Source organism: Hibiscus syriacus, unplaced genomic scaffold, assembly GCF_006381635.1.
Source record: "Hibiscus syriacus cultivar Baekdansim isolate YM2019G1 unplaced genomic scaffold, ASM638163v2 tig00110013_pilon, whole genome shotgun sequence".
NCBI lineage: Eukaryota > Viridiplantae > Streptophyta > Magnoliopsida > Malvales > Malvaceae > Hibiscus > Hibiscus syriacus.
In genome coordinates this window covers 59,448-84,986 of record NW_024062563.1, presented here as the reverse complement: position 1 = coordinate 84,986, position 25,539 = coordinate 59,448, and the positions used below count along the sequence as shown (strand labels likewise).

Below are 25,539 nucleotides of genomic sequence, written 5' to 3'. Positions count from 1 at the left end.
CTGTAATACGAAGCCTCAATGCATAGATATAGGGTGGGAGATTTCCAATGTCTAAATCAGTACAAATGACTTCACCTATGTATCTAAGGGTCCTCATATTGGACAATGTTCTTTGTTATATCAAATCATAAAAATAACCAAAAATCATCTTAAATCTACATTCAGATAAGTTTACAAAAGAATTAATGACATGAATACCTAGAAGACAAATTGGTCACTGAATGTCTAAAGCAAAACATTGATGCAGTAAAAATACAAATGAATGAAACAAAGTTAAATATTTTTAAAGTGCATAACTAGAACAATTGATTAAGCTATATCATAAAAACATTGTATTGTATGATTTAAAGGTGACAGATGAAATTAGACTTAACTTTTATAACGACAATATTGTTATACCAACAAAAGCTTGATTGAAAACCCAAAATTTTAAACTTGCAACTTGAAGCAAAAGGATGAGACAGATAGGCTTGGAGCAAAATTAAGAAGTATTGTCGTAAATACATAAACAATGAACATTGAAGTAAGAAAGAAGAGCAAAAGCAAAGGGCATGGCTAAATTGGTAGATGAAACAACCTCTATGACACAGCTTTTAAGGTAATAGTAAAGAATAGTGGTAGGCCAAGTACAGTTTACAAAGGGCAAGTAGACATGGTAAGGCATCAAAGGAGGGCGACGCCCTGGACAATCAATGCATCAGCAAGGACCTGATTAGCAGCATGAGATGGATGTACACTGTCCCAAAACACATACTGGGAGGCATTCGAACAAGTTCCCGGCGTATGTGGGTTGCACAAGAATGCAGTCGTCTCTACGGACCCTTTTCCACAGCAGCCTCTCGTTGCTTCCATGAAACCTACCAAAGTCACTTCTAGTGATTACATGATATCAATTCTGTCCACCATTAAAAGATATTCCCTGATACTCCTTTAAATACTCTACCTGCTGGGTCAATGTGATAGCATGCCGCAAATAACAGGGCAAAACGATGATTCTTTTTTTTATTCAAAGGAAAATTACAACTTAAACTGCAAATATATTGATGTTGAGATTCAAAGTTATAAGATCAAAATCAGACATTTAACGCGGCAACTCTGTCATCATAGCCGGATCCAGCTGAAGCAAAATTGGCTCCAATAAGAAGGTTCTTCCCTGATGCTTCAGGGCTTAGATATGCTGGTGGATAACTGGTAAACCCCAGAGTTTCAGCTGCAAGTTCCAAGCTTATTAACTCTATCTGAACTACTTTAACGAGAAAAAAAAGGAAGAAATCAGGGGTACCGTCTTGTACTTACCAGTGATATCAGTGGCCAATTTGCCATTGCAGAACCTCCCAGTAGGCTTTTGATCGGCGAAGTCCCTCCCATAAGGAGGGTAATTAGCCTTGAAGATGGTGGGGAGATAGTCATTATTCCCCACCTCCACCACTGAGTCACCAAACGTCATGATTGCTGGAACAAGAGTGCTCGATTCTTGTGCATACCCTTTGCTTACTAATGCAAATGCAAACACTATAAACATGAACCATCAGCTATAAACCTCCATTTTCATTATCATTTGATTGTATTTTGGAAGCTTTGAGTTCTCTGGGTTAGGCCATATAAGCTGACCAAGGAAGATGGGGGGTTGATAATGGCCAATAAATGAGTAGCTGTAATTTATTATCATTCATGTCCTACATTTTAGATAGATATTATTAACCTAATTTGTTTTTTCAGATTATTTTTTCTTTTCAAAATTAAAATCTCTGCTTAGTCATAAAAGGAATAGATGGGAGAAGGTTTTACATTTATGAAGTTTTGTGTGTATTTATTTCGAAACGGCGAGAGGTAGTTGGGATAATAACAAAGAGCAGTGACGTCCATGGATTGGAGCCTAAGAGCAACACTGCATGTGCAGGAGTTATTGGCAAAATACTGAGAAGAAAAACAGCGTATAGAGACAACACATTCAATCAGGTCTCGTAAACTTACACAATAATACAAACATTATATATATAATATGTAAATATATTAAAATGCATATGTTACATAATATGAATACATTCAAATATGATTATGGCATGAAATATATATATATATATATATATATATATATGCAAATACCTGTAAAATTTTAAAGGTTTTAGACATGCATACCAAGAGTTCTTTTTCACATAAAGGGACTAGCATGCCATACACTAATTTGTTTCTAAGCAATTACAATCCAACAACTTTCTGGCCAAAAGGTCTTTCACTATGGTAGATATGGACTTAAATTCTTTGTTATTTTTCCGCTTACAAATTTCTAACACATTACCTAGCAACAAGAAGCATATCTGGATCCATCTCCCAGAAGGTCGTTTCAGTTAGGACCCTCTCATTATTTCTTCCAAGACATTTCCTTCAGTTCTGATAATACATGATTGATGTATGGTCTTTGCTTTGAAGCTTGCAGTGCACACAACATAGCTATCTCCACAGCTTTCCAGGCAGCATTGACGTCGAATTCATTTCATTTCCCAACCTGGGATCGACAACAATCTGAATATCTCCCTTCTCGATCGTAGGTCTCGCCCATTCAAGTATGTGTATATTGCACTCGGTGCTTTTTATTATTACAGGCTTCCTAGTGATTAGCTCAAAGAGGATTATCCTGAAGCTTTAAACATCGATTTTCTTATTCAAATTTCCTGATGCATGGAACCTGCATTGAGAGCATATAGGGTTTTTCGTAACTAAGATGTTTACTGCAATTATTAGATAGGTAGATAATATGTCTTACTCAGGGTCAACATATCCTAATGTGCCGGCAGGACAAGATGTTAACACATGAGATGTTAGAAGCGTAGATGGGCTCTCGGTAATTTATAACACTCGAACTATTATTGATATGAAAAAAAATACGTTACAACGACACTACCTCAATATTACAATACTAGTTGCTGCTAGTTTACAAACCCAACCCAACTATTCAAAGCTTTGCTAAGCTTCACAACATATCTCTCAAATCTCTCTATTTTTCATTCGTATTATGTATTCCATATTAAGTGAAACACCCATATATATAGATGTAATAAACCGCCTTGAACTTGCTTCTAAATTACGTACTTTGTAATCAGCTGCTAACTCGATTTGCTACTACCGTACACGTTGATAAGCTTCCTTGACGTGATAAAATTTCATGCTGCCAACTAATTAACTTGCTTTTGTCGGTTTCTTCAAATTGATCTACGTTTCAAGATTAGATAAGCTTCCACAACATTTCATCTTTATGTTGCCACGTTTACATAATTCCAATATGCTGAGTTTGACTTCCAACACTCCCCCTCAAACTAGACTTTTCATTCCAAACTTTTCTTTGAGTCGGTTGAATATATATGCTCTCAATGATTTTGTGAAAATATCTACTAGTTGATCTTCAGTTCTACAGTAAATTAGCTCCACATTTTTGCTCTTCACCTGTTCTCGTATAAAATGATACTTTGTATCGATATGCTTGCTTCAGCTATGGGAAACTGGATTCTTGGCAAGGGAAATTGTAGACTTGTTGTCGACATAAATTGTAATTGGTTCTTCTTGTGCCAAATTTAACTCGTTCAAAATATTCTTTAACCACATTATTTGGCAAGTGCATGCTGCTACGTCTATGTATTATGCTTCACATGTTGAAAGACCTACCGTTTGTTGCTTCTTTGATGACCATGAAAATACTGCAGAGTCGATATTAAATACATATCCAAATGTACTTTTTCGATCGTCTAAGTCTCCCCCATAATCACTAACAGAATAACCAACCAACTTCGAATTTTCTGATCGCGTGTAGAACAAACCATGACCTATTGTACCTTTGACATATCTCAGGATTCTTTTTGCTGCAATCCAATGATATAATTTTAGATTCTCCATGAATCTGCTTACCAATCCCACAGTGTATTTTATGTATGGTCGTGTGATAGTCAGATACCTTAGACTTCCAACGAATACTTTTAAACAACATCGGATTCAATTGCTCTCTTGTTGAATTCACACTTAATTTGATTCCTGGTTCTGCTGGAGTGGCTACTGGCTTGCAATCTTCCATTCTAAATTTTCTTAAAATTTCTTCTGCATACTTCTTTTGTGATATAAATATTCCTTCTTGCATTTGCTTCACTTCAACTCTAAGGAAGTATGACATTTCTTCAATATCTGTCATTTCAAATTCTTTAGTCATAGCTTTCTTAAAATCATTGAACATACCTGGATTATTTCCTGTGAAAATCATGTCGTCCACATATAAGCACACGATCATGATATCATCGTCTTCATTTTTCTTTGTGTATAAGGCATGCTCGTATGGACTCTTCATGAACCCATTTCTTTGGAAATATTATCAATTCTCATGTTACATGCTCTCGGGGCTTGCTTCAGACCATATAGAGCTTTCTTCAATCAGTAAACTTTGTCTTCATGTCCCTTTTTAATGTATCCAGGTGGTTGCTCAATATAAACTTCTTCTAGGTAGCCATTTAGAAATGTCGACTTCACATCCATTTGATAAATTTTCCATCTTTTTTTGCTGCAACTACTGTGAGAAGTCTGATGGTCTCGATCCTTGCTATTAGAGAAAATACTTCATCATAATCTATTCCTTGTCTTTGCTTATAGCCTTTGACAACTAGCCTCGCTTTGTGTTTCTCGACCTTTCCTTCTTTATTGGTCTTAGTCTTATAAACCCATTTTACTCCAATTGGGTTATGACATTCTGGTTATTTTGTTAGCTCCCATGTATCATTTCTTTCTATTGATGCAATTTTTTCATCCATTGCATTCTTCCATTTGTCTTCTTCAACCGCTTCTTCGTATGTTATTGGATCACTATTCACAACTAAGCAGAAAACAACAACAACAACAACAACAACAACAACAAACCCAATTCCCATATGCAATGGGGTAAGGGGAGGTAGGGTAGTAGGCTGCCCCCAACGCCAGGTTGAGAGTAGCTTCCGTGGAAGACCTTCGGCAGTCAGAAAATTAAAAATATAGATAAAATGCAATGCATGTATAAATAAATACATAAATACATAGTTGTACAGTATTCATATGCAGTCATTAATATCATTAATATCATATGCGCGTCTGTAATGGGCAGTAATCTTTGTATATAGACAGAAACATAAGAACCGACTAAATTTAAAAGTGGAGAGAAAGATACACAGAAGTCAAACGATAGCAAGGCCAGTTCTAAGCCTTCATAAATACCAATAACAGAAACGGATAAAAAGTAGAAGTTATGTAAATTACTACAAAGGCATTAAAAGAAGACAGAGATGATACACCCTAGAGATGTGACCCACACTACTCGACTATCCTAGTCTTAAGTCTCCATACTTTCCTATCAGAGGTCATGTCCTCGGTAAGGGCTAAATCCATCATATCAGATCTTAAGCAGTCTTCCCACTTCCGCCTTGGTCGTCCTCTCCTTCTGGCACCGTCGACTGTAATCGACTCTACCCTCCTGACCACATCAGATGGTAGTCGCCTAAGGACATGCCCAAACCACCGTAGTCTTCCTTCCCTCAATTTCTCGGAAACAGGCACCACCCCCAAGGACATCCTAATAGCAGAGTTTGTTGTCATATCCCACAGAGTCCTACCGCATGTCCACCGAAGCATTCTCATTTCTGAGGCCTCTATCCTCCTTACATGATCCTTCTTGGTTGCCCAACATTCAGATCCATACAATAGTTCTGGTCTCATTGTACCTTTCTGGTATTCTTCTCTCTCTTGTGGATCTTCGGACTTCTGTGGGAGGTGCTTCAGAATCTTCTATTATGTTGCTAGCATCGTTGCTTGTGCTTGAAGATGATGGTACATTTTATTGAGGACCTTGATCATCAGCTTATTGTTCTTGATTGATAAGATCATCATCTTTATCTTCATTAAAAAATAATCCTTCAACTTTATTTTCCTCTTTGATCAATCTTCAATATTCTGCTTCATCAAACTCGACATCTCTTGAAATTATTACCTTCTTGGTAAGAGGATTATATAATCTGTAAGCTTTGCTTCTTTCATCATAGCCAATGAAAATATATTTTTCTCCTTTGTCATCAAGTTTCTTTCTAATCTATTCAGGAACGTGGGCATATGCGATACACCCAAAAATCTTGAGGTGTCTAACTCTTGGTTTCTGTCCACTCCATGCTTCGTTTGGCGTCATATACTTCACACTTTTTATTAGACATATATTCAATAGGTAAACTGCACATCGAACTGCTTCAGCCCAGAAATTTCTTGGTAGTTGCTTACCTTTTATCATGTTTCTTGCCATGTCAAGAATTGTGCGGTTCTTTCTTTTTGCAACTCCATTTTGTTGTGGTGTGTATCTAACTGTCAGCTGATGAACGATGACATGCTCTTTGCAGAATTCTTCAAATAACTTTGATGCATATTTGCCTCCTCAATCTGATCTGAGTATCTTCAAATATTGACCACTTTGCTTTTCCGCCATTGCTTTAAATTCTTTCAATTTTTCCAGCGCTTCTAACTTTTCTTTCAAGATATAAATCCAACATTTTCTACTAAAATCATCAATAAAAGTTAGGTAGTACCTGTTACCGCCAAGCGATGGTATATCAAAAGGACTGTCTATATCTGTGTGTACTATCTCTAGCGGTCTTCGGGCACGCCATGATCTACCAACTTCAAAGATTTGTCTATGTTTCTTTCCTTTAATGCAAGCCTCATATAATTGATTTGGAGGGTTGATCTATGGTATTCCTTTCACCATACTTGTTTTTGATAACAACTTCAAACCAGAAAATCCAAGTTTCCCATATCTTAGGTGCCACAGCCATGAATCATCTTTGATTGCGGTCTTCATGCACTTTACTTCTCCCGACTTGATATGAATTGTAAAGAGACGCTTTCGAGTCATATCAACTTGGGTTATCAATTCTCCTTCTTTATTTTAGATGGCAAGCGAGCGATTCTTCATATGCACTTCATATCCTTTTTCCAGGAGTTGACCACGATTGATGATATTTCTTTTCAAAGCAGGTACGTAATAAACATCTGAAATGTATTTCTTTTCTCCATTTCTCTGAGTAATCATGACTTCACCTTTTCCCTTTAGTTATGCGTGCGAGTCATCTCCAAAAGTTACTCGCCCATGGACTGTTTCATCTAATTTCACAAACAGTTCCTTTTGACCACACATATGGTTGATGTAATATCCCAAAAGTCAGGTCAATGACCAAAATAGAATTTTGGTAAATTTAGTGACCAATTTAAGAAAAGATGGAAAGTTTAGGGATTTAAGTGAAAATTGTTGATGTTGGATTTAATAACAAAGTTGGAAAGTAATAAGGGTATTATTGTTATTTTTCAGGGAAGACTTTTTATTTTCCCTTTATAAAGGGTAATAATCACGTGGGAAATGAGATAATTTCTCCAGAGCCTTCTTCAGTCTTCTTCTTTCTCCTCTCCACCGTGGAGTCTTGGATAAGGTAAGTGGGTCTTCAGTTGGTTAATTCCTTCGTTTTAAAGCTTATTTTGATTCTTGGGATGTTAAGAAAGATTAAGGAAAGCTTTAGGTGGTTTAAAACTCAAGGATTAACAAGTTATGAGAAATTAAGAAAAATGAGTTTTTAAGTGAATATTTGAAATATAAAGAGTGAGTTGAAGATGAATTTGACTTGTCGATGGTTAAATTAAGGAATAGAAGTATTAGAATTAGATTTACATGTTGGAAATTGAATGTATTCTTGAATGTCATATAAAGGATAGGATGAGTTTAAAGAAGCGATTGAGTAGAAATGAGTTTAAGTGTGTATATGAAAGTTAGGAATATTGAAGGAGGTGAAAGATGAATAGTTGAGATGAAAAGAGAGTGAATTTCGTGCTTAAAATAGAATTTATGGGATACACTCATTAAAGGATGCATCGATACACTGTAGAGTGCATCGATACCTACATTATTTAGAGATGAAATTAACATTTATTTTAGTCTAAGAAGTGATAGATTAGAATATATTAATTAGTATACTGATATTATCAATGTATTACTATGTAATATAACGAAGTATCTTGTTCCGGAATAATCCAAAGGTTAGGATCGAGTCAAAGCAAGCAAGGCTAGGTGAGTGCGTATTAGTTGATATTATGATGAATGGAATAGACTTGTGACAAGTATATTTCCTATTTAACATACATAAACATGTTATTGATATGAGCATAATTGTGATATATTATTGTATATGTGGTATGATCTGTGTGAATGTATGTTATTGTTATGTGTTAAGATATCAATTATGTGATTATGATGGTATGGATATTTGAAGTAAGCTAAGTATGTGAACATATTTATAAGATAAGCCATGTGGAATGATTATGAGAGTGATATATAAACATATGTTTATGTGATATGGCTATTATGAATATGGTAAACATAATAATGATGCCCATGTTACGTATCAGAGAGCTAGGTATAGTTGGCATGCCAAGAGTCAGGGTTCTACGTGGTCCTTCAGGACATATATATAATTCTGTGGAACATATATGTGGTACTTCGGTACACTTATTTGGTCCATTGTATTATGTGTATGGTTCTTAAGGAGTGATCCTTCGAGACATAGTGGTCATTTCGGGACATAGTGGTCATTCGGGATAAATCAGTGGTCTTTCGGGACATAGTGGTCCTTCGGGATAAATATACAGTGCCCCTAGTGGGAATTTATTCGAGCTGTGGTGAAAGCATCAGTGCACAACCTCAATGAACTCATATATCTTTAGTTCTCCAAGATGTACATGGCCATAAAGAAATAATATACAAAAACTTAACATGATTGTCATATGTGATTGAATATTTGGATGTGAATGTATTTTTCATTTATTGCATATATGATATGTTCTATGTGAAATATGTTGATATAATATGGGGAATGTAATGATTAATATAATTATTGATATATTATAGGTAATTTCATGAAAAATCTAGTGAGCGCTATATATACATAGATAAGGAAGTGGTGAACTATATGATTAATGAGATTTGAGATAAGCAGATAGTATATTAATTAAAGGAAAAGATATATAGATAAGTATAAAAAATGATATTAGATAAGTGGCGTAGGAAGATATATACGTTTAAAATAGAACTGTGAACTAACCTTGCTAAATTAGTAAGGGATATGAAATTTAGTATAAGAATCTAAGAAATCATATGAGAATATCAGAGGAATCAAATAACAATAAGTTATGAAAATATATGTTTATTAAATGAAGATTGGGTGAGGAATGAATTAAGAGAATATAAGAAATTAGGATATTAGAATATGTAACGAGAATTTATGGGTGAAATGCTAAATAGAAACATATAGAAATGAGAGATAAGATATGTAAGATTGTGATCAAAATTACAGGATTAAGAATAGGGTAAGTAAACGACTTAAATAAAGATAGTAGATGTGATAAGCTAAGTAGTGGAATTAAATGATTATAGAATATGAAATAGTAAAACTCATATGTGATATTATAAGGTTTGTGTATGTATGTATTCATTTTATGAAGTGTACATGAAGATGTATGTTATAATAACATTAATTATTCATATGCATTGTTAGAAGTTTAGTTTATATTATATGTTCTATAAGCCTCACTAAGTCATAGACTTAGCGTGTGATTGTTTAACACGTAGGTTATAGAAGCGAGAAGATAAGCTAAGAGGAGCAAGACATGTCAACATATTCCTGACGAATATCGGATCAAAAATATATTAAATATATGCATTTTGTTTTATAGAATGTAGTATAAAGATTTGAATAGTATAAGCTCTGATATGTTTTGTAAATCCCATTTATGTCAATTAATGATAAATATTCATTTTATCGAATAATGAGTTGGATTTTTTATCCACCTGTAAAGGAAAATGTTTTGAAAAGTCAATGTGACACATAGGACTCGAATCCGGGTCGGATACGGGTTGAGGGTGTTACAGTTGCTGGCACAATTATCAAGATACCAAATATTTTTCTTGAATTCTTCATTTCCTTTATAAGTGAGGAATACATGAGATTTTTCAATTTTTTCTTCTTCAGCTGCTGCAATGTTTTTTCTTTCTTCTTGTTTAGGAGCAGATCTACATTCATAACTATAATGACCACACTTATTGCAATTATAACATTGTACCTGGGATTTATTTCCTTGTAGATATCTGCCTCTACCTCGGCATCGGCTTCTGAATCCTCGTCCACAGACTGATGTTGGATTGTTTTCACTTATTTGATCAGTGCCATATGATCGACCACCACATCCACGAGTTCCTCATCCTCCTCTGTATCTTCCACGATAACCACCACAATTTCCTCGACCTCGTGTGTAGCTGCTACTAGCTTCTCCTTCATTGACATTCATCTTGCTTTGTAGAGCTTGCTCCAAATTTTTAGAATCTTCATTTTGTTTCATTTTCTGCTCATGGGCTTAAAGTGAACCCACAAACTCATCGATCAATATTTGGGATAAATCTTTTGATTCTTCGATTGCCAACACCACGTAATCAAATTTTCATGTCAATGACTGCAAAAAATTTTCCATCACTCTAACCTCATCGAGTGATTCACCATTTCTTTTTATTTCATTTACGACTTCTTTTACACGGCTAATATAATCATCGATGTTTTTCGTATTTTTCATTTTTTAACATCTCAAATTCAGCTCTGGGAGTTTGTAAACGTACCTTCTTTGCTTTTTCAACACCTTGGAGAGATTTTTGTAAAATCTCCCATGCTTGTTTTGCGGTCTTCACATCAGAAATTTTTTCAAAGGTAGATTCGTCTACTCCTTGAAAAATAAAGAACAATGCTCTTTTTTCCGGGATTCTTTCAATACCTTATTTTCTTCATTGGCCAGGGCTGCTTCTGCTGCTTTATTTTTAGGCTCGGTGTAACCATCCTTGATGATATCCCAAAAATCTTGGGAGTCTAATAACCCCTTCATTTGAATTCTCCAATTGCCATAATTCATTTTTTTCAATCTTGGGATTTGTGGTTGAATCATGTTGGCCATCTTCTCTAGCACGTTAAACTCGAACCAAGCTCTGAGACCACTTATTGGAAGCGTAGATGGGCTCTCGGTAATTTATAAAACTTGAACTATTATTGATACGAAACAAAATACGTTACAACGACACTACCTCAATATTACAATACTAGCTGCTGCTAGTTTACAAACACAACCCATATATATAGATGTAATAAACTGCCTTGAACTTGCTTCTAAATTACGTACTTTGTAATCGGCTGCCAACTCGATTTGCTACTGTCGTACACGTTGATAAGCTTCCTTGCCATGATAAAATTCCATGCTGCAAACTAATTAACTTGCTCTTGTCGGTTTCTCCAAATTGATCCACGTTTCAAGATTGGATAAGCTTGCACAACATTTTATCTTTATGTTTTCGCGTTTATATAATTCTAATATGTTGAGTTTGACTTCCAACATGAGAGGCAGTTTTGGTATAGAATATTCTCGACGGGCCGAAATCAGCTATCTTGGCTTGCATGTTTTCAATCAATAAGATGTTGGAAGGTTTCAAATCTCTATGGACTATGGGTGGCCTACACCCATTATGTAGGTAGTCCAACCTTGCAACATAAGTAAAGAGTAAGCAATTTTAATGGGGAAAGTTTGAAAATGAGCCAAATCGAAAGCATTCGAGTATGTTAAGGAGATCATAGACCTTGTACAACATCTACCACAATTTAAAGTCTTTGTTTCCAGTTTAAAACAAATTTTTTGGTCTCTGCAAGCAAAGAAATCATCATCAGAATAAACTTTAAATAAACATCATACTATCATCTATCCATAGCAGATAAATGCTGCCTCAGGTTTCCGTTAGCCATGAACTCATAAACAAGTTCCATGCGATCATCCTCCTTACAGTAGCAAATTAGAGAAACAAGGTTCTTATGATGTACAATTATCAAGGATTGTGCATGTATTGTTTAAAATAATCAACACATCATTTTATTCGAATGAGGATGTAGTTGTAACAAGTTAAACATGAAATGACACTTTTAAATGTTATATCTAACCTCTTCTTGGAATTCCTTGTATCCTTACTTTGATGATGAAGAAGGCTGTAACACTCTCAACCCGTATCCGACCCGGATACAAGTCCAAAGCATTGACTTCTAAAAATTAGTTGGAATTTAAAACTTTTGTTTATATCAAAATGATGGATCCCTTAAATAAAAATAGTTATAGAAATTCAAACTCAAATTGAAAATAAAACTTAATAGTTCACATAAATATAATTAAGTAAGTTTACAAAGTTCGATAAGAACATATGCGATTTAAACCTTTAATTACATACCAACAACATTTAATACAACAAAATGACATATTGTTTAAAATGATTCTAATCTGATCTCCAGTAAAGGTATCCTGACTTGACTTGCCTAGCTTTGTTCTTCTATCTTCTTTGAACCTACGTGTGGAAACACTCACACGCTAAGTCTTTGACTTAGTGAGACAATAAAGTGCGTAATAAAACATTAAAACATTTAATCTTATGGTTAACTTTATAAAGCATCATATAATAAAGAAACCATAATGCATCACACAAAACATAAACATATAGCATCATCCATTGTTCATTCATGTCATTTCTTTTAATAGCCCATGGTACATTTTCAAGAACTATAGGTATGTGAGTGCATGGAGGTTGTACAAATGGTTGCAGTCGAAATTGCCACATAGATTTGCACCGAAGTGCCGCGTAGAAATATGCACCAAAGTGCCATGTAGAAATGTCCCGAAGAACCAAATAGATATGCCCCGAAGGACCGTGTAGAACCCTCGACTCTTGGCATACCAATTATACCTTTAGCTCTCATATCATATACTTTTGGGCTTTACCATTTACACATTTCACATAGCTTATATCACATAGTCATATACTCACATAAATCAATGTCACATAGTATGAACTCACATAGTGCATGTACGCGTAGTAACAAAATCAAAACTATACTAGTATTCATGTAAACATGTAATCATATCATTTCATAAACTTTCAAACATTGTTTTAATCAAAATATTAGAAATAGACTCATCACAAGTCTTCTTTCCATAAAACCATATATATATATAATATGCACTCATTTTGGCCTCACTTAGTCAAAGTAAAACACTTGTCACTCTTGGACGCTCTTATAACTTCGAATCGTCTGATACTTATCTTCGTTCAGTATCTTAGCTATGAAGTCAAGGTGGAGATGAAGAATAAAGGATGGAGAACGAGAATTTTAGACTTTCTTTCTTCTATTCCACGTGTATATATAATACACCATAAATGAATTTTAAATTCATTTTCTTGTCTAATGACCATTTTGCCCTTTCATATTTCAATATTTGCTAACCAACCTACACCAAAATTTCCAATTAACTCCCTGAACTTTTCAATTTTTCAAAATTTATCACAAAGTTTTAAAATCTTACACTATCGTTACTAGCCCGATATTTGGGATGTTACAAATCTCTCCCCCTTAAGAAATTTCATCCTCGAATTTTTACTACACAAAGAGATGGGGAAATTGTCTACGTATATCTTCCTCACGTTCCCATGTTGCTTCCTCAACTTTGTGATTCCTCTACAAAACTTTGACTAATGGAATCATCTTATTCCTTAGATATTTAACTTCATATGCCAAAATCTGCATCGATTCTTCCTCGTAGGTCAAGTCAGGTTGAACTTCTATCTCTTCAGGCACAATGATATGAGAAAGATCATATCGATATCTTTTAAGCATGGAAAATATTATGAGTCTTCTCCATTTCCGGTGGCAAAGCTAACTGATATGCCACTAATCCCACTCTCTTAACAACCTCATATGCCCCAATGAATCTAGGGCTAAGTTTTTCTTTCCACCTAAAACGTTATACTTTCTTCCAGGTATAGACTTTCAGAAAAAAAATTTCTCCAACATCAAACTCAATCTCTTTTCACTTTAAATAGATATATGACTTTTATCTATCAGCTGAAACTCTAAGATTATGCTGAATAAATTGAACTTTCTCTTCTACTTCCTTAATCAAGTCAAGACCAAGAACGTCTCGATCCTTGAGTTCATACCAATTCAATGATGTACGACACTTTCTCCCGTATAAAGCTTCATAGGGAGCTATCTTAATACTCGACTGGTAGCTATTGTTGTAAGAAACTTTTGCAAGTGGCACATATTTCTCCCAAAATCCTTTGAGCTCGATAACACATGCCCTTAAAATATCTTCCAGGATTTGGATAGTCCGCTCGGACTGTCCATCTATTTGAGGGAAAAATATGTACTAAAGTTCAATCGAGTCCTTAAAGCTCCATGCAAAACTTTCCAAAATCATGAAGTGAATTGTGGATCTCGGTCAAAAACTATTGAAACAGGCACACCATGAAATCAAACAATCTTTTTAATGTACAATTCAACATACTTGTCCATGGAGAAATCAGCTCGGATGGGAAGAAAATGTGCTGACTTGGTCAATCGGTCAACTATCACCCAAATTGAATCTCTTTTATTCAGAGTTAAAGGTAACCCTGTTACGAAATCCATCGTCACATTCTCTCATTTCCACCCAGGAATAGACCCAAATTGAATCTCTTTTATTCAGAGTTAAAGGTAACCCTGTTACGAAATCCATCGTCACATTCTCTCATTTCCACCCAGGAATAGAAATTAATTACAGTAATCCAGAAGGAACTTGATGCTAAACATTGACTTGTTGATACGTCAAACACTTGGATACAAATTCAGTGATACTTCTTTTCATTCCTGGCCACCAATATCGACTTTTGAGATCCATATACATCTTGTTTCTGCCTGGGTGCATAGTCAATGGACTACAATTGTAATATCCCAAAATTAGGGTTATTGACTGAAATAAAATTTTTGAAACTTTGAAGTATGAATTCAAAAGATTGTAAAATATAGGGACTTATTTGTAAATATTTTTAAGGGATTATTGGTAATTATTAAAGGAAGTAAAGGGTAAAATGGTCATTTGACAAGGAAAATTTTTATTTTCCCTTACAAGATAAGGAAACCACGTGGGAAGAAAAAAAAAAGAAGTTCTAGAGTCCTCTTCATCTTTCTTCTTTCTCTCCATCTTGAACCAAGGTTGCAAAGATATCGAGCACGAACAAGTTCCGGAACGATTATTAAGTTAAGATTCGATCGAAAGAGAGTAAATCATAAAAGTGGATTGGAACGCAGTGAGGCCAAGGTGAGTGCATATACATTAGTATATAATGTGTGTGGAAAAGACTCGCGATGAGTCTACTTCCAATATTTGATTACATGATTTTATGAATGTTAATACGGGTGATATGATTATTATTTATGCATGAATATAGTTATAGGTGTTATATGTGATTTCATGGGCGGGTATAGGTAATGGTCTGATGATAAGGTATAAATTATATGAATTAGATTTAAGTGAATAAATGAAAAGTGAGATAAACTAAGTAGGGTTGATCTAAATGACGACATGAAAATGTTACATGAATCATATGATATGAGTTATATGGAAAATATATGTGAGACCATGGAAAGTGATATGGGTCATGTGAAGTATGAATATGAAATCATATGAGAATTTACATGAACTACGTGAAAAAAAAACTGCGTGACTACATGTTAGTGAAATAAACTATGTGAACTAGTATAAATAGCATATGTGATTACATAGGTTATATGATATAAACATGTGATATAAGATATAAGCTAAAGAATTATATGATATGAGATAAGATAAGACAAACATATGTGGTTATAAAAGTTATGATATAAAAAATAGGAGAAAAGGAAAATGTGATATGTGAAAGTGAACTATATATATATATGTGAATATGAGAAATGATATAAGCTATGTGACATTATCTATATGATTACATGAATATGAAATATGTGTTATATGTGATATGATATGAAATATATGGTTACACATACATATGGTATGTGATAGAAGAAAAGGAACATGTGATCATAAGAGAAGTGATATGAGTATAATGCCCATGTTAGGTGATATGAGAGCTAGCGGTATAGTTGGAATGCCAAGATTCGAGGGTTTACCTATGTTTTACAGAACATATGGACAGAATTACCTATGTCTTTCGAGACATATGGACAGTATACCTATGTTCTAACGAACATATGGACAGTTTACCTAGGTTCTTCGGGACCTATGGACAGTTGTCGAGGTTCTTTATGACCTCTGGATAGGTCCTTTGGGACAATTATACGAGTTGTGGTGATAGCATAGTGCACAACCTCAATAGACTCACATATCTATAGTTCTCAAAAGTGTACATGGGCTAACAAAGAGATAACAATAAATATATCTTACATGTAAAGTATATGTTTTTGTGATATAAATTGTATTATATGATATATGAGATGATGTGTATATTGCTTGATTAAATGAATGAATATATGAGTATATGATTATAAGACATAAATAATAAGAATATGGATAATGGAATAAGGTTAGTGATGGAAATAGTGTGAGATATATATGTGTATATTACATTGTATGTAATGTTATATTGTTTTGGTGTGACATCATGAGATGATGTGCTTATGCATGTTTAAATAGTTAGAGTTCTTTTATAAATTTAATGTCTCACTAAGTCATAGACTTAGCATGTGATTATTTCACACATATGTTATAGAAGCGAGAAGAGAAGCTAAGAGAAGCAAGACAGGTCATCATCTCCCTTACAAAGTTTCAGATCAAAAAATAGATGAATTAAATGTATTTGATTATTTTTTTAATATAGTTGGTATGTACTAATTGATTGAGTTGAATATGCTCTGATTGGGTTATAAAATAATTTGATTGTATTTATTACTGTAAAGTATTCATTTTCTCAATTGATGAAATTAAGTTTTTAGTGAATTTATAAAGAACAGAGTTTTGAAAAGTCAATGTAAAACCTCAAACTCGGATCCGAGTTGGATACGGGTTGGGGGTGTTACAACAATGAGCTTCTAATAACAATTCATTCTTCAACTCCTCATTGTTTGGAATAACCAGCCTCCCTTGATAATACAATTTACCACTGAGCTTAACTTTAAAATCCTTACTCCCTTTATTTATCACTTGCTCTATTCTTTTCAAACACTTAACATCTTTACCTTGTAAATATTTAACTTGATCCAATAAAGTCAGTTTAATCTTTAACTCTGCCAATAATGCACAATCTCCGTTTAATGATAATCTCGCATCTAAAGCTCGCAAAGCTGAAAACGTCTTCCTACTCAAAGCATCAACTACCATATTTTCTTTCCCGTGATGAAAATCAATTATTACATTATAATCTTTGAGAAGCTCAATCCATCTTCACTGTCTTAAGTTTAACTATTTCTGAGTCATCATATACTTCAAACTCTTGTGATCTGTGTAGAGGTAACAACGTTCACCATATAAGTAGTGACACCATGTCTTCAGAGCGAACACTATTACAGCTAACTCCAAATCATGCATCACATAGTTCTTCTCGTGAGGTTTCAATTGCCTCGATGCATATGCCACCACTTTGTCTTCTTGCATCAATACACTTCTTAAGCCATTATGTGATGTGTCACTATAAACCACATAATCCTTTCCAGATTCTGGTTGGACCAATACCAGAGCTTCCGTCAAAATTTTCTTCAATGCTTCAAAACTCTTTTGCCATTCAAGGGTCCAAGCAAAAGACACATATTTCCTTAGCAACTTGGTAAAAGGAAAAAATATCATCAAAAAGTTCTTAACAAACCTTCGATAATAACCTGCAAGACCTAGGAAACTCCAAACTTCTGACACATTCTTTAGAATTTCCCAATTTAATACAACTTATATCTTCTTGGGATCTACCTGAATTCCCTCTGCAGATACCACATATCCAAGAAATGCCACCTCAGATAACCAAAACTCACACTTAGACAGTTTGGCATAAAGCTTCTTATCTCGTAGAGTTTATAGAACTACTTTAAGATGCGCATCATGCTCTTCATTGGACTTTGAATACACCAATATATCATCAATAAAGACGACCACGAACTAATCAAGGTAAGGTTAAAACACTCTATTCATAAGATCCATAAATGCATTTGGTTCATTAGTTAACCCCAACGATATAACGATGAATTCATAATGACCATACTGAGTTCTCAAAGCCATATTTGGAATGTCTCTTTCTTGAATCTTCAATTGATAACACCCCAAATGTAAATCGATCTTAGAGAATACCAAAGGTCCCTTTAACTGATCAAACAAATCATCAATTCTAGGGAGAGGATAGTTTTTCTTTATTGTCACCTTCTTGAGTTGTCGATAATCAATGCAAAGATTCATCGAACCATCATTCTTCTTAAGCTCACTTTGTTCCTTTGGGGCAATTCGGTAAGGAGCCATTGCAATCGATGTTGTTCCAAGCATTACCTCAATTTGAAACTCGACTTCTCTATCAGGAAGTAATCCTGGCAACTCAGCTGGAAATACGCCTGGAAATTCTCTGACCATCTGAATATCCTCTAGTCCTCTTTCCTTGACTCAAGTGTCAATCGAATTTGCAATGAAAGTTGGACATCCTTGTAATAATAACTTCTTAGCCGACATTAACTATATAACATTTGCTAACGAATTAAATCTTTCACTGCTCATTATCACTTCTGATCCATCGGAACTTATCAAAGTTACCCTCTTCAATCTACAGTTGACATTGGCATGATAATGATACAACCAATCCATTCCTAAAATTAATTCAAGCTCATCAAAGGGTAATTCCATCATATTAGTAGGGAATTCAATTCCCTGAATCCTTACGAGACACCCACGACACAACTGATTCACCCGAGCACTATGCCTTAATGGGTTAGTCACTATCACATCGTTACTTATAGCTTCTAATTGAATACTCAATTCTCTCACCAATTTGCTACTAATATATGAATAAGTAGATCCTGGATCAATTAATACTAAAACAAACTTATCAAGTAACTGAAAAGTACATGCAATGATCTCTGTATCATCGCGATCTTCATTAGTCTTAATATTGTAAACCCGAGCTGTTGAACGTATCTCATGTTGAGTGGACGGCTCGGACTGATTTTTTCCTCGTCCTCTTCCTCTATATCTCTGAGACAACGTAGCATATTGCTCTGTTTGTACAGGCTCTTCGGCCATCAATGGACACTCCCGGATAAAATGTCCGGTGTCCCACATCTAAAGCATGCTCCGGAGACCATTCGATATACTCCGGTATAATTCTTTCCACAATGCTGGCACTGCCTCAATTGACCTTGATTTGATCTTTCAGCTCTAGACCCTATTGATTGAGTCTGTCTATTTATCATAGGATTTTATCTTCTGGCAGAGGATGCAACAGACTCAAATCTAGTATGAGTTTAAAAACTGGAACCTCTGCATCTTTTTTATGGTGCTGAGCTCAAAAAAGCACCAGTTCTCTTAGTCATCTGATATTTTTGTTCTCCAAACCTCTCATTTTGAGCTTCTCTAGAGCTTTAGCACGATTGACCACTTCTTGAAACAATGACAGATTCAAAACTATCAATGACTATTTTAATCTACAGCGTAAGCCCTCAACAAACCAATCGCATGCATCATTCTCAGTCGAAACCAATTTGGCAGCAAATCTACTCAACTTATTAAATTTGCATTCGTACTCATACACGGTGCTATTCCCTTGCTTCAAGCTCATAAATTCTTATGTCATCTGCCTAATAAATTGATCACCAATGTACTTTTCTTAAACTCTTCTAGAAACAATGACCACGTCACTTGGTCACTTGTCATTCTCATGGTGACATTAGTCGACCATACCCAAGTTTTCCCTCGTAGCAATGAGATTGTTCCATCTAATTTCTCCACTTCAGAGCAGTGGAGACCCTCTAACATGATCTTTATGTAATTAATCCAAAGGTCCGCAGCAACAAGACCTTCCTCAGCTTCACCCTTGAACTTGTGTGCTCCTAACCTCTTAACTCTTTCGTTACATTCACTTTAGGAGTTGATGGAGCATAAGGTTGGAAACGGGTCGGAATAGCTTCCAAAGTCCTGAAAAATACCTCTGATCTTGTACAGACACTCTTTGAGGTGTCTGATCTTCACCTTGCCTGACCAAGGCAGGTGAATTGCTACTACCTTCATTTTCTTCATCTCTTGGTTCACTTCGGGAGCCCTCGTAGTTAGACATCTAATAAGATATAACCATTTAACTCTATTAGTAAGACATCATACTTATTCTTATCATATCAGAAATTTTCACTTTTTTTGTCATATATACTTTTTAAAATTCAATTTACTTCAGTTTAAGCATAGAATCGACTAAACATTAGTTCTGATACCTTTAAATGTAACACCCACAACCCGTATCCGACCTGAATACAAGTCTGAAGTGTCACATTGACTTTTCCAAAGCATTGACTTTTAAAAATTAGTTGGAATTTAAAACTTTTGTTTATATCAAAATGGTGGATCCCTTAAATAAAAATAGTTACAGAAATTCAAACTCAAATTGAAAATAAAACTTAATAATTCTCATAAATAAAATCAAGTAAGTTTACAAAGTTCAATCAGAGCATATGCGATTTAAACCTTTAATTACATACCAACAACATTTAATACAACAAAATGACACACTGTTTAAAATGATTCTAATATGATCTTCAGTTGAGGTATGCTGACTTGACTTGCCTAGATTTGTTCTTCCGTCTTCTTTGAACCTGCGTGTGGAAACACTCACACACTAAGTCTTTGACTTAGTGAGGCAATAAAGTGCGTAATAAAACATTAAAACATTTAATATTATACTTAACTTTATAAAACATCATATAATAAAGAAACCATAATGCATCACATAAAACATAAAATATATAACATCATGCATTGTTCATTCATGTTATTTCTTTTAATAGCACATGGTACATTTCTGGGAACTATAAGTATGTAAGTGCATTGAGGTTGTGCACTGGGTTGCAGTCAAAACTGTCATATAGATTTTCACCGAAGTGCCACGTAAAAATGTCCTAAATGACCACATAGATATGTCCCGATAGATATCGTAGAATTGTCCCGAATGACCACATAGAATTGTCCTAAAGGACCGCGTAGAACCCTCGACTCTTGGCATGCCAATTATACCTTTAGCTCTCATATCACATACTTTTGGGCTTTATCATTTACACATTTCACATAACTTGTATCACATAGTCATATAATCACATAGATCAATGTCACATAGTATGAACTCACATAGTGCATGTACGCGTAGTAACAAAATCAAAACTATACTTGTATTCATGTAAACTTGTAATCATATCATTTCATAAACTTTCAAACATTGTTTTAATCAAAATATTGGAAATAGACTCATCGCAAGTCTTCTTTCCATAAAACCATATATATATATAGTATGCATTCACCTTGGCCTCACTTAGTCAAAATAAAACACTTGTCACTCTTGGACGCTCTTATAACTTTGAATCGTCTGATACTTGCCTTCGTTCAGTATCTTAGCTATGGAGTCACAATGGAGAGGAGGAAAAAAGGATGAAGAATGAGAATTCTAGACTTCCTTTCTTCTATTCCACGTGTATATATAATACACCATAAATGAATTTTAAATTTATTTCATTATCTAGTGACCATTATGCCCTTCCATATTTCAATATTTGCTAATCAACCAACATCAAAATTTCTAATTAACTCCCTGAACTTTTTAATTTTTCAAAATTTATCACAAAGTTTTAAAATCTTAAACTATGGTCACTAGTCTGGTATTTGGGATGTTAGAAAGGCAACTTCACGGCTACTGGTGTGCCATCATTAAGGTGACCAAGGAATACTTTTTCGAATCTTCCATCTCTGATTCGGTGTTAAATTTAACAGTAATCGTAGCAATCTCAGAGTAAGTAAAGGGTCGATTCTTGGATTTCAGTAATCCTTCCTCGTTTGATGCACTAGAACTAACAACTTCTACAACAATTTCGGGAAGAAATAATAATCAAACCATCATATTAACAACAAATTAAGTTATGGATATAAAAGAGTGAATATACCAGTTTGTTTTCTTCGTTTTCTTCGTTGAAAGATGATTACAACACTTAGGAGGGTGACAAGGGAAACAGCGGCAACAATGGATACGACAAGTAGAGCAATAAACTTCTTGTTATTTCCTTCACAAGAATCCCTCTGAAATGAGTTTTGGTCTTCAACAAAACTGTGGTTCGACCAAACAGACAATTCCCGGGATGCATCAGTTGAAAAACGATCCAATAATGTCATGAGAATTAATTTTGAAGTATGAAACTTCATTGGAACATGACAGCAAGATTAGCTCGAAATATTTGGCTAGTGTAGCAAAGCAAAATGACCGAACCTTAGAAGCATTGATCCGTTATCAGATTTGTCCTGGAGAGACTGGGGAATTGGACCCTTGAGCTTGTTTCCAGATAAATTTCTATACAGAAGTGTAACATTTGTATTATTTGCAAATCGTCTTACACATGCATTGTTTATATATCATACCACAAAGCATATAAAATAACATCCGATTCAGATCACTCAATGGAACTTACAGAACTTTCAATTTAGGCAGACGTGCAAAAACTTCCAGCACCGGCCCAGTCAATTCATTGTATGATAAGTCACAGCAGGAAAAAAGAGCAAAAAAAAGTAACTAAATAAAAAATGTGGAGGGAAAACTTCATCCTGCTCTCGGTGCTTCTCTTAGACACTAGAAGTTCAGTATATAGATTGACTCTATTTCCTGGAGTTGAGCCAGTGATGTAGATATCTCCCCCGTTAATCGACTCAACCTCAGGTTCCTGCACGGAATCAACCAATAACAACTGGGAATGTGGTACCATTATTGATAAGTGCTTGATTTAGTTAATATTTTACTTTTAAATTACTCTTTAATCATTGATTTTTATGGTTTATTTGTTCATTTTAATTCATTTTCTGTACAGGACGTAAGATTATGGAAATTGCACAAAATGGACACAATTCTGCAGATTTTTTATTTTCGGAATCAAAGCTGACTGGAATTCGGATTTGGATTAAACTCAAATTTAGGATAATATTTTAAACATTATCTTTTATATTTGTATTTTAGTTTAAATAGGTTTTTAGTATTTTAATTAAGTTTTAGGATATTATTTTTATATTTTATCTTTATCTTTGTATTTTAGTTTAAATAGGTTTTAGTATTTTAAATAGGAATTAGAATATTATATTATTTTTTAGGTCTTTTAGTTTAAATAGTTTTAAATGTTTTAATTAGGATTTAAGATGTTTTAGTTTGTTTTTAGGATTTTGAAGGCTATAAATACCCTCTAAGGGTGAGTCTAGAAACATATATATCTCATTTGAGAATAAAATCTTCTTTTTCTCTCTAGCTTTCTCTCTATTTTTCGCATACTTTTCTATTATGCTAAGTATGACTTTGGTTATGCTTAGCTAATTTTCTTTCAAGCCGAAGACTAAAGCGAAGGCTCAATTCCAAACGTGAGAATTGTAAGGTACTTAAATCGCTTCGGATTTTCTCTCTGTTTTCTGAAGCTGACTTTTCAAATCAAAACTATTTCGACATTGGTCCGGATATTGTTATGGTTAATGTTTGAAGAAGGGTTTTCTTATTGAAGCATATTCAACTACCCGAGAACACACTTAGCAAAATTGTTTGCCAAGAGGAAACTGAGATCGGAATCAGTTGTTGTTGAAACGACACAATCTGAGTTGGCAGCGAAGAATTGTTCTTGTAAGCTTACGAGAATCTTAAAGTAAAAATTTGTTTCGATGATCCAAGGAATTCGAGACGAAGCTGAAGTCTGATGCTGCTTTCACAATAAGTTTCTCTTTATCTTAATCTCTTTAATTTGTTTATTTAATTATTATTTTTCTTTTATTTAATTCTTATTTTTTTATTTTAACCACAACTTTTAAAAAAAATCCCCCTTTTATATTTATTATTATTAATATTTATTATTATATTATTTTTCTTTTTTTATTTATTTTATTTTAATATATCTTTTCAACTTCATCTGGAATTCTATCTTTTTCTAAAATCAAGAAAGAGTTTTATTAAATCAGAAACACCACAGTCCATGTGGATCGACTCTGCTTCTCTATACTACATTTTCATTTTTATTTATTAAGAAGCCAGGAACTATTTTGATAGCAAAACGACGGTTATCAAATTGGCGCCGTTGTCGGGGACTACGACAAGTACTGATTTTTTTTTCTAGTTTTTGATTTATGACCAGAAGTAACCCAGGTGAATTAGTAGATCTAGATACAAAGATCGAAGCACGAGCACGAAGAATCCACACACAAACCCTTCAAGAAAAGAGAAAAAGACAAGAAGAACAAGAGCAAAGTTCAGAAGCAGAATCAATTCCAGAGGCAGACTTTAAAGCAGACGCATACAACATCCCGATGGCAGAAGAAGAAAAAACGATCTGAGAGCTAGCCACAGCTATTGTCACTCAGACGCCATTATGTATTAATTTTCCTAGTGACGGGACTCCGTTTCAATTAAAGATAGGACTCATTCATCTTCTTCCCACTTTCTACGACTTTCCCACTGAAGATCCATACAAACACTTGTTGGAATTCCACATGGTTTGCACTAGCATGAAACCACAGGGAGTTACCGAGGATCAAATTAAATTGAGAGCTTTCCCTTTCTCTTTATCTGACTTGGCTAAAGATTGGCTATTTTATTTACCTCCAAATTTAGTTAATTCATGGGCTGATATGAATCAAAATTTTCTTGACAGGTTCTTTCCACCGGCTAAAGCAAGCGAGTTGTGAATGAGCATTCTTTCCATTCAACAAAAGAGCGAAGAAAGTCTTTATGACTATTGGGAGCGACTTAAAAAGCTTTGCGCACGTTGTCCGCAACACGGATTAATTGAGCAAACGTTACTTCAATACTTTTATGAAGGTCTTTTACCAATGGAGATGGAAATGGTGGATGCCGCCAGTGGAGGAGCATTAGTTAAGATGACCCCAACAACAGCAAGGGAATTGATTTCAACCATGGCAACCAACTCTCAACAGTTTTCGAGTGAACCCAGCCGACGGGTTCACGAGATAAGTACATTTTCCTTTGAAAATAAGTTAGATAAATTAACTGAAGTAGTTAATTCACTTGTTGCAGGAAAATCTGGAGAAACAAGAGCATGTGGGATATGCACAAAGCTAGACCATCTGACGGATTGTTGCCCGCTGATACAAGAAAGAGGCAATGCAGAAATCAATGCAGTAGGGAACTTTCCAGGTCCTCCACAAAGACAATACAACCCATACAACAATACTTACAATCCAGGATGGCGAGACCACCCAAACTTCAGCTATGTGGCAAATCAGAGACTAACTTATCAACAAAGGCCTCCTCCTCAACAATAAACGCAAAACTCATCATTGGAGGAACTCATAGGAAAGTTAGCAATTTCACAAGAAAAGTTCATTGCATCCCAAGAAAAATTCCAAAATCGAACCGAAACACATCTT

The 25,539-nt window shown here is 34.6% G+C and overlaps 2 pseudogenes; both read right to left on the bottom strand.

Moving 5' to 3' along the window:
• Positions 1-470: 470 nt before the first annotated feature.
• LOC120212365 lies at positions 471-1,546 on the bottom strand (annotated as a pseudogene).
• A 685-nt stretch (positions 1,547-2,231) lies between these two features.
• The window catches only part of LOC120212364, a 32,933-nt pseudogene continuing 9,625 nt past the window's right edge, over positions 2,232-25,539 (bottom strand).